At 40.9% G+C, this 9,351-nt stretch overlaps 2 non-coding genes and 2 pseudogenes across 2 annotated transcripts; all 4 read right to left on the bottom strand.

Annotated features, from left to right (window-relative positions):
* Window positions 1-2,279: 2,279 nt before the first annotated feature.
* LOC114618791 lies at window positions 2,280-2,351 on the bottom strand. Its single transcript, XR_003711015.1, has one exon. It is a non-coding gene; the product is annotated as a small nucleolar RNA SNORD113/SNORD114 family (small nucleolar RNA).
* A 3,408-nt stretch (window positions 2,352-5,759) lies between these two features.
* LOC114618794 lies at window positions 5,760-5,831 on the bottom strand. The gene has a single exon (XR_003711017.1). It is a non-coding gene; the product is annotated as a small nucleolar RNA SNORD113/SNORD114 family (small nucleolar RNA).
* A 582-nt stretch (window positions 5,832-6,413) lies between these two features.
* On the bottom strand, window positions 6,414-6,489 carry LOC114618787 (annotated as a pseudogene).
* A 794-nt stretch (window positions 6,490-7,283) lies between these two features.
* LOC114618792 lies at window positions 7,284-7,359 on the bottom strand (annotated as a pseudogene).
* Between the last annotated feature and the right edge of the window lie 1,992 nt (window positions 7,360-9,351).

Raw genomic sequence — 9,351 nt, 5'->3', positions numbered from 1 at the left:
CACTGATATGGTAGAAATAAGTCTAAAGTCCTTTGATTGATAAAATGCCAAGAAAACACTTGATATTCCTAATTTATATTGAAAGATTTCTTATATTGTTAATAATTGATTCAGGTTTTTCATAAATGTATAATCAATACGAGACCCAATATCCATCTAGGAGTAATCAATGGGATGCCGTTGATCTTCATTAATCATATACTTTTAAATAAAGCATTGAATATTCTGTTTGTCTGTTTTGACGCTTATTTTTTTTTTAACAGGGTGTGTCTGTATAGCTCTGGCTGTCATGGAATTTGTTTTGTAGCTCAGACTGGCCTTGAACTCAGAGATCTCCCTCAAGAGGCCTCTGTCTATAAAGGGGGACTAAGAGCATGTACTTTGTGTCAGCATAAGGCACTGAGTATTCTTAAGCAAATCATTCAAAACAGAATTTTGAATCGTTTTTTGAACTTAAGCAAAACAATTCAAAACCGATTCAGAATCAGTATAGCAAAAACAGGACCCCGATCGTGGACGATGCACCCCTCATATAGTGCGCCCATTCTAGAGACGACTGAGCAGGGAAGTTAAGGAAATGAGACTTTCCTTGTAGTGGCCTTCCCTTTTCAACTGCCACTGTCCATTAGGCCAACCATTTTTGGAGTACATTTAATGTTCTTATTGCTTTAAAAGATAAAAATTTCAAATTTTCCCCGAATGTAGACATGGTAATTTACATTGTTAATGTCATCATTGGCAAAGGAAGTTTTTAAGGGGGCATAAAATTCTGTACGTACTAATCTGTGTCTAGACTCTCTTCATCTTTTTGACAATTGGGCAATGCCTTACCCATTCCATTCTCGCACTGATACAATTATAAGAACTGAATAGAATTTATAACAGGGGAAAATGAACATATTATATGGCCCTTTAGTCTTTTTAGAGGAAAATTATAAAAGAAGAGAACGGATTATGTTACTTCTTTAGGAGATCTCAAAGTTCCAGACACGTAGTCAGACACGTGACTCATGCGTCCTCAGTGATCATTATCAATGATGGCTGTTTCTTTCTTTTTCCAATCACTCTTCATCTATTATTGATAATTAGTTCAATAATCATTTAATAATAATTCGAGAGACTATTATTCCAACAACCTTAATCTGTGGGGAATAGTTCTCGCCTTAATTAATCATCCTCAGTGTTTTATAAATAATTTGACTACTTGAAATCCTGTCTGTGGCTCTCACTCTATGGATCATTCATCCTTAATGCTATGTCATATTTTTCAGTCACCCATCGAGTTCCACCATATCTTAAGAAAAGGTGCAAGCCATTACTCACAGTGGTCTGCCCAGCACCACCCATGACGCCAGCAGAGCTCCTAGCCAAGGAATTAGCCTCAAATCAGCAAAGACCTAAGGAATGCAAAGCAGAAACCATAAAGACAAACTTAACACAATGCTATTGACCTCAGATGACGGTCTATAGTTATGCAGCCCTGGGCAATCCTTTATACACAGAGGGCATCTATTTAATTAGCTCTTAAATAAATAATGGCCAGCTTAGCCATGATTCAGACATTCAGACAGCAATGCTTTATGTCGGAACTTAAATGTCTGGCTGAAGAGCAGATACGGATAATCCTATTTGACCTAAAAAGTGTTTCTTGTTCATCATGTATTTTTATAATTGGACCATTCTTAATGTTATATATCTTTATTTGTAGATTTATTGTTTCCTGAACTCATACAACTATAAACAGCAGGAAATGGGCACATACATACATACATACATACATACATACATACACATATACATACATTAGGCCTGTGTCAACTCCCCCTCTATTGTTGACACCTGGACTTTATGATGGACCTGAGTGACTTAGTTACTATTTGTAGATCATATGTGGCACCACTGGTCATCATAAATCAAAGACTGGCCTTATTTTTTTCCCACTCATTTCTATATTCTATGTCTTTCAATCACTACCCTCCTTAACCCATAAGCATAATCTAACAATTTTATGCTAACTACTAATTACTATACTATCTCCATATATAAAATCTGTTACCCTTTGACCTACTGTGAATATATTTCACCTCTTGTTAACACAGGGACTAACCTTCTACAAACCACCTATGAGAAGTGTGGGCAGATCTCACATCGTGACAAGCAACTGATGGTCTGGAAGCCATTGAAGGTGAATAGGTCCATTCTAAGAAACAAAGAGCAAAGCAGAGGACAAAACAATGACACCACTGCTGTCAATCTACATGGAGCCACTTCACCTCTCGGTTAATCTTGGTGTTTCAGACGTGGAGTCATCATGTTTGAGTCAATTGCCACCGGTGGTCATCATCAACCAAGATTAGATCTCCTCTCCTGTAACTAGCTTCACTTTCCCCATTAATTACTTAATTATGAACTCTAGGGTTAGAAACCTCCACCCCCGACAAAGATTAAATCGAAGAGTCTAATAATTCTTAATCTGTACATAGCATTGCTATACTATATTCATCTTGTATCAATTCACACTACTTAACATAGTTGAATTGCAAAGACACAATTCATGTAGTCCCCTTAACTATCATTGATATTCAAAATGGTCATCACTAACTACACTATACACTATTTAAACACTACATTAAAAACACTCAAACCAACACAAGGAGAATCCTGTAACTCACGCTGGTCTTGTTCGCCTCCTTAACATGGTGTAAACGGAGCCCTTGACCCTTGGAGGATCCTCTAATCACAAGGTCCACCTTGAGAACAGAGAAGAGAGAGGAAGAAAAGAGAGGAGACGAGAAAAGAAGGGGAGGGGAGGGCAGAAGAGGGCAGGGAAGGGGAGAGAGGAGAGAAGAAGAAAAGAGGATGAAATATTTACAGAGAAGGCAGCAAAGGAGAGAGCATTGGAATTCATTTGTCCCAGGCTCTACACAGATGGATAAACACATAAGTACACATGAGAGCATCAGCTCGGAGGAAAGCATACAAACAAAATTTTGCTTGACAAAAATTTCTTGCGTTGTCTTTGATGATTATTTGTCATCGGAGTCATTCATGCAAGTCTACCATAATTTAAAAATATTTATCCTACTGTCTTCTAAAATGAAGATCTTCAAGCTTCCCACAAAACAAGAAAACAGTATCTGATATTGATACTATTTCCTCCATATGCAAAAAGGATGTTACTTGCATCTCTTTGGATTTCATATTTTCAGTGTACTAAGGGGATTTTTTTTTTTTGCCTTGATACTCACGTTCATCCGTGAATAGAGATCTAGTCATTTATATTTGTTGCATTCTCTGTTTATTGGCTACTTAAGAAATTAAAAGAGTAGTAAAAAATTGGTGAAGCCAGAGAACAGATCGGCTGCTGGAGGGAGGGAACCAGAGACAGGCCTCTGGATGCTATCCAGGATTCATACTACCTGCGCTCACCATCAATCCATCCTGCCTCTACTCACATCTATGTTGGCTCTTGACTGAATCATTAATTCCCTAATAAAAGTAGAAAGTCTATTTATTCCCCCAAGCACTGAAAGAGACTGAAAACCACTTCTCTATAAAGATCCAGTTTACTTCAACCTGTCTTCTTCAACGAGGGGCCTATGTTTATCAAATAAGGCCAACTCAGTTTCAAGTTAAGTCTGTAGGTATCATTGGTTATATTTGGCTTACGGTAACCATAGTTAGAACTTCTTTTCATTGACTATATTCATTTGTGTTTATGAGCATGGATGCCAAGGGCATGTGAATGGAGGCAAGGACTTGGTATATAGGAATCTATTCTCTTTTTCTACCTCACTACCTCACCACCTCACCTTTCAATAAGGAAGTAACCCAACTTTCAAGAGACCACATAAAAAGCAGAGATAGTAACTAGTACTCACACTGCCCCACGCTCAGTGTGGAGAAGTAACTGTTCCACTGGTGACCACGAATAAAGCAGAAATCACCCCAGGAGCACACATTCTGAGGAGTAAAGAACAGAGTACAAAAGAAAAAAAATGCCATTTCCCTTCAAGGAGCTTTGCATATCTACCTATCTTTTGGGTTGGACCTCTGAGCTTCAGACACAAGTGTTATTCGTCATCTCTTTCATACCTTGGTAACTATCATCATTGGTCCAGAAGTGGCTTAATCTTTCCTCATTCTCACACTGTCCACTGCCTAAGCCAGTAATTCGCGAGGGATGCTTGTGAGGCACAAAGATTCACCAGAAGCGCAGCTCTCTGATAAATTCAGATCGGTGCCCACAGCGACATGAACACATGTACTATTATCCATTCTCAGATACTGTACTTAATCAGTACACCATCTTCACCCCAGACGACAACGTGGGAGTGAACCCATAGGATTCTAATTGATGCTTTGCAAAACTACAGCAAGGCTAATCAAACTATGGACAAAGTGTACGGCTTTTACCCATATTTACCTTGATGCAGTCATTAAACATAGGGAATTCTGTAATCAGCTCGCAGAGGTCCTATGTGGGGGACACAAAACAGAGCAGATGATGAATGGCTTTCACAAGCAGATAAAATAGCAATGGTTTTCAACTTTGACTTACACAGCGATAATACCTAATTCTTACCTAAAATAATGTGAGTAACTCCTTACCCTCCAGAATCGTACGCTACCACGGGCGCAGTGACATGCAACTGGGGCTTGAAATTTAGAAGAACCTAGTGGTTATTAATAGGAATTAGAATGTTAATACAAAATACAATATGCATATAAGCAGTGATACGCTAAACACAATTTTAACATATATAACATAAATTTACTGGGTAAAAAAAATGAACCGAAAAATGGAGATGATAAGCTTAATTTGAAATAGAAAAGGAAATGAAAAAACTATGTGGAAGCTGAACTCTGTTTGGTTTTTAATTTTGAAGTTAAAACTATTGCTATATTATTAATCTTACACATGCTACTTAGGAAGAACTAGGTAATATTACCGTGCAGTTTTACCATGATCTGCCTGAAACATGAAACTAAAGTGAACGCCAGTTGTAGTGGTGTTGAAGTGAAGTCTTTATGACAGGAAACGTCTGGGATGACATGAGTCAATCAGCCACTGTGGAGAAGCAGAAAAAAAGGGAAAGACATAATGAGAAGTCCTATTAGCAGGCAAAAAAAAAAAAAAAAAAAAAAAAAAAGAAAAGAAAAAAATCCAACAATCCACAAGACTCACAAGCAGACTTTCCATCTGTGAAACTGGGCACACTGTGACAGTCCATATTCTGAAATACACTTGACCAATTTGGTTTCACCAATGGATATAGGTGTAAAATAAACAATTACTAACAAATACCTGTGAAGACCTTGAACCAGACTCCGCACAAGCCTTGGGACATGCAGGGAGGGGGTGGTGGTTCTCCATCAACCAGATCAGCCTTTCTGATGAATACAGGGCAGAGAAGGGAGAGACACTCTTGAGACCATGCTATGCTCATGTGAGGTAACCTAGGCTCATGGGCTTGCCTAGGCTGCACCTGTACCTTTTCCTCCCAAAAAAGACTAATTTATTGCCATTAATAGGGAAAATAGCAGAACCCTGTCCACACTATGGCACAATGCATGGGGGCGGCATCTCAGCACTCCTGTCTCTCAACATGCCTGCCCCTTGGGGTTTCCAAGCTGTGAGTTCCCCATGTGAGGTTGCGTTTCTACACGATTTAACCCCACTTCATCTAGAAGACAGCCATGTTTTCCTTGCTAATGGAGCTAGCAATGGAGGACAGCCCAGGTGAAGTTGCTCTGTATCTGACCTCAGATTTCTGTTCACATGGATGTCATTAAGAACCACTCAGATGCCACCAGATCTCATTGTTCTCGGTTCATCCCTCTCAGGATTGGCTCATGCCTTGGCAAGTGTAGCATCACACTGCATGGTTCCTCAAGATAGCACTAAGCTAACTCATTCTATCTATACTCTGCTTAACTACACATGCTTTGATAAGACCCTCCATACCTACAAGCAGGTACCCACAGGAAGATCAGCGCTGGAGGTTTCAAGTCATCATGGACTCGGGAATGTTGCCATGCCATTCCAGGAACTGTCCATCACTGGAAACCTCTACCATCACTACAGCCACCTTCCTGGAGAGCAGAAGGGACAGAAAAGAAAAGAAATATTGAGATTTAGTGCCTCTGTTGGCCTAGGATTTCTGCATTACAAAGGTGCTATCCTGCAAGCTTTCTTTCTAAGAAAATGGGTGTGGCCTCCCCTCAAATGCAAGTAGATTATAAAGGCCAGTCTGACCCAATCAAGGGCAGACCTCAAGCTGCCCAGGCCTGGTTTCTGGGTAACATGATCAAAGAGCCCTCAAGCCCTCACCTCACACCACAGGTCCACAAGGGACAGGCATATGCCTATGGGCCTCCATCCACTGCTTAGCTCTTAGCAAGGTATCGGGATTGACCTCAGATTTCTGGATGCTTGGCGTTCATGGAGTTATCACTCAAACGCCACCAGATCTCATCATCGGTCCTGGATGAGGCCCCCTCTCTCCCTAGCCAACTGCACAGCTTGGTTTCTTACTGGGTGCTGAGGGCAGAGCTCTGATCACACGATACTAGAATATTCTATGTGGAGCCCCCTGAAGAACAGCCATTAGAAGAACCCAGAAATCAGGACTAACTATTGCGCTAACGCTCTAAGACTCATGCTACTGTACTGATGCTGAAACACTGTCCCCCAACTACATGTACCTGTCAGCTGGTGGCCAAGGAAGATCAAGATGTCGCCTCTCAGTCAGCAGGACTCAAGGCTGTCACAGTGAAGACTGAAGAAGATTGTGGATATGAGCACACTTGTACCGTCAGTCAAGTCAGCCTTTCTGAGGAGTACAGGTTAGAGAAGGGAGAGATATCTTTGAGTCTCTGTCTGGTACCATTCTGTGCCCTCCACAGTTACAGATCCTAGGCTGATAAGCTTTGCCTAGGCTATAATTCTACCTTCTCTTTCCAGGGGAGAGTAATTTCTTGCCATTTCCCAGGAAAAAATAGGCTAGCCTCTGTCTACAGTACAACATCCTGCATGGGGTCAGCACCTCATTGCTCCCATAACTCAACACACCCCCTAGAGGATTTAAGGTGTGCCGCTGTGCCTGTAAGCACAGGCCTTGGTGCCACTCCCCCCCCCATACCTCAACTTTGCCTATCTGTCAGCCATGTTTTCTTGCCTACTGGAAATAGGTCACCATCAGGGCAATGATCAAAAGTATGCTACTTTTCTTAGGCCATAGGCAAGCACTAAAATACAGCCCAGTTGCATTTGCTCTGTGTCTGACCTCAGATATCTGTTCATATGGCTGTCATCGAGAAACACTCAAAACGCCATCAGATCTCATCACAGGTCCTGCGTTGGGCTCCTCTCTTGAGCCTTCGGGAATGGCTCACTCCATGGCTAGTCTGGTACACTCGGGAGACCAAACTGTAGAAGAGGATCCTGTGCTGGGATACCTCACTGCCTAGTCCTCAAGCTAACACTAGATTAACTCTTTTTTCTTTTTTCCTCGTACTCTGCTTAACAACCCAAATTTGGTGTTGTGATTAGACCCTCCATACCTATCAAGAGATGCCGACTGAAGGTTCAAAGCAGAAGCTGTCAAGTCACCATGAACTCTGAACTGTTGCCATGACACCCAGGAACTGTCCATCACTGCAAACCATTGCGTCTTCTCTAGGGATGGTAGAAGACAGAGAAGGAAATAGAAATACTGAGACTTGCTCTCAAGGTTGGCCCACAATCTCTACATTTGAAGGGGGCTAGATGACAGGTTGTCTCTCTAAGGGAGTGTGGTGGTGTTTCTTCCTTTTCACATAGGTTATCAAGTATTCTATGGAGACCCTATTTCAAGACAAGACTGTCTGCACTAGCCGTTATTGTGAGTAGTGGTATTACCAAAATGTCTTCTCTAGCATTTGCTACCATTCTTACTTACTTCTGGAACATCATTTACCTACCTAACTTCAATTCAGCCAACGCACACCTCTCAATCCTCCTGGAGAACTTTATATCCATGAACCAAAGATTCACAAGGTATGCCTTGGGTTGTATCTACAACTTGGCAGTAAAGTCCCCAATGTCCTTGACCTCCGATGTCTGTTTTCTTTATATTCACCAATCATTACTCAAATGATACCATGTAATTATATCCTCTCTTTCTTTTCGGCACTTCTGTCTGTCATCTACATTCAGATTTTAATTATTCATGTGGTGAACTCATAGATCACCGATATATTAAAATGTATGTTAATTACCCTCCAATTTCCATATATATATTTCATGAATCACAGATTCCAGGTCTTCAACATTGTAAGCATTTGCTTTTGACAATCATGTCTTACAACATGAACTACTTCAACCTCACCAAGAATAGAGACATTATCTATAATTTACACCCTCTCTCATCTTCACACAAAATTATAAGATTCACATGGGCCTTGTTTCCCTGGGAGGATCCTTCCTTTTTTATATATATATATATTTCTTTATTGTTTGATTGATATTCAGGGAATTAAAACATGAAGTAGGTGACGACAGAGTGCAGTCCTGCTGCTGGATGGACCTCTGAGAAAGGAACATGTGTCCTCCTAGACATACAGTCACTGTGATCCCAATAGATCTGGTATGGCTCTGGTCCCCTGAATTTACTTTTCTATTGACTGATCACTAACTCACTTATTCACTGATAACAATGGAAACCTCTATAAGTTTTACCAAACACTGAAACAAGCCAGAAGCTCCTCTAATACAAAGGAAAAGGACGTGCAAATTCTCCTTCAGTGATGGATCTTGGTTTTACAGGCATGCCTAAGTCAATGGTCTAATTTAATTTGTTTCATTGGTCACATTTGGCCTAATGCAATCATATTTCACATTCATTTTCATGATGCTTATTTCTCTGTGTTAAGAGAGGGAGTCACGGAAGCAATAAGACAACTTCAGGGAACTTCGTGCTTCCTAACAGCCTGTGGTTCTAAGTACCCAACTAGGGTAATCGGGCCTTCCTGATTACCTGGAGCCATCTGTCTGCACCTTACTTCTCTCTGCTAAATAATGCAAAACACTGAAATCACATTAATACTATCTGCCAGGATTCACATTGCCTCCAAGGTCTAACCTCTTTGGTCAACTCATAAGTAAGCTGGTGGCCAAGGAAGATGGCTTGATCCTAGGAATGCCTAGGAATGCCTAGGAGTATTACAAAGCTGCGAGGCTGAACCATGACACTGAATCATGACACATCCTTTTCTAACTCGGATTATCCACTTCTCTTTGGTGTTGGACCTCCAGGTTTCAGACACCTGTTCCTTCCATCAGACCTGGACATGCAGTCAGCCGTCGTC

This window comes from Grammomys surdaster, unplaced genomic scaffold (genome assembly GCF_004785775.1).
Source record: "Grammomys surdaster isolate TR1022 unplaced genomic scaffold, NIH_TR_1.0 144, whole genome shotgun sequence".
NCBI classification, from domain to species: Eukaryota; Metazoa; Chordata; class Mammalia; order Rodentia; family Muridae; genus Grammomys; species Grammomys surdaster.
The sequence above is the reverse complement of the archived record's forward strand: the minus strand, read 5'-3'. Positions and strand labels throughout refer to the sequence as shown.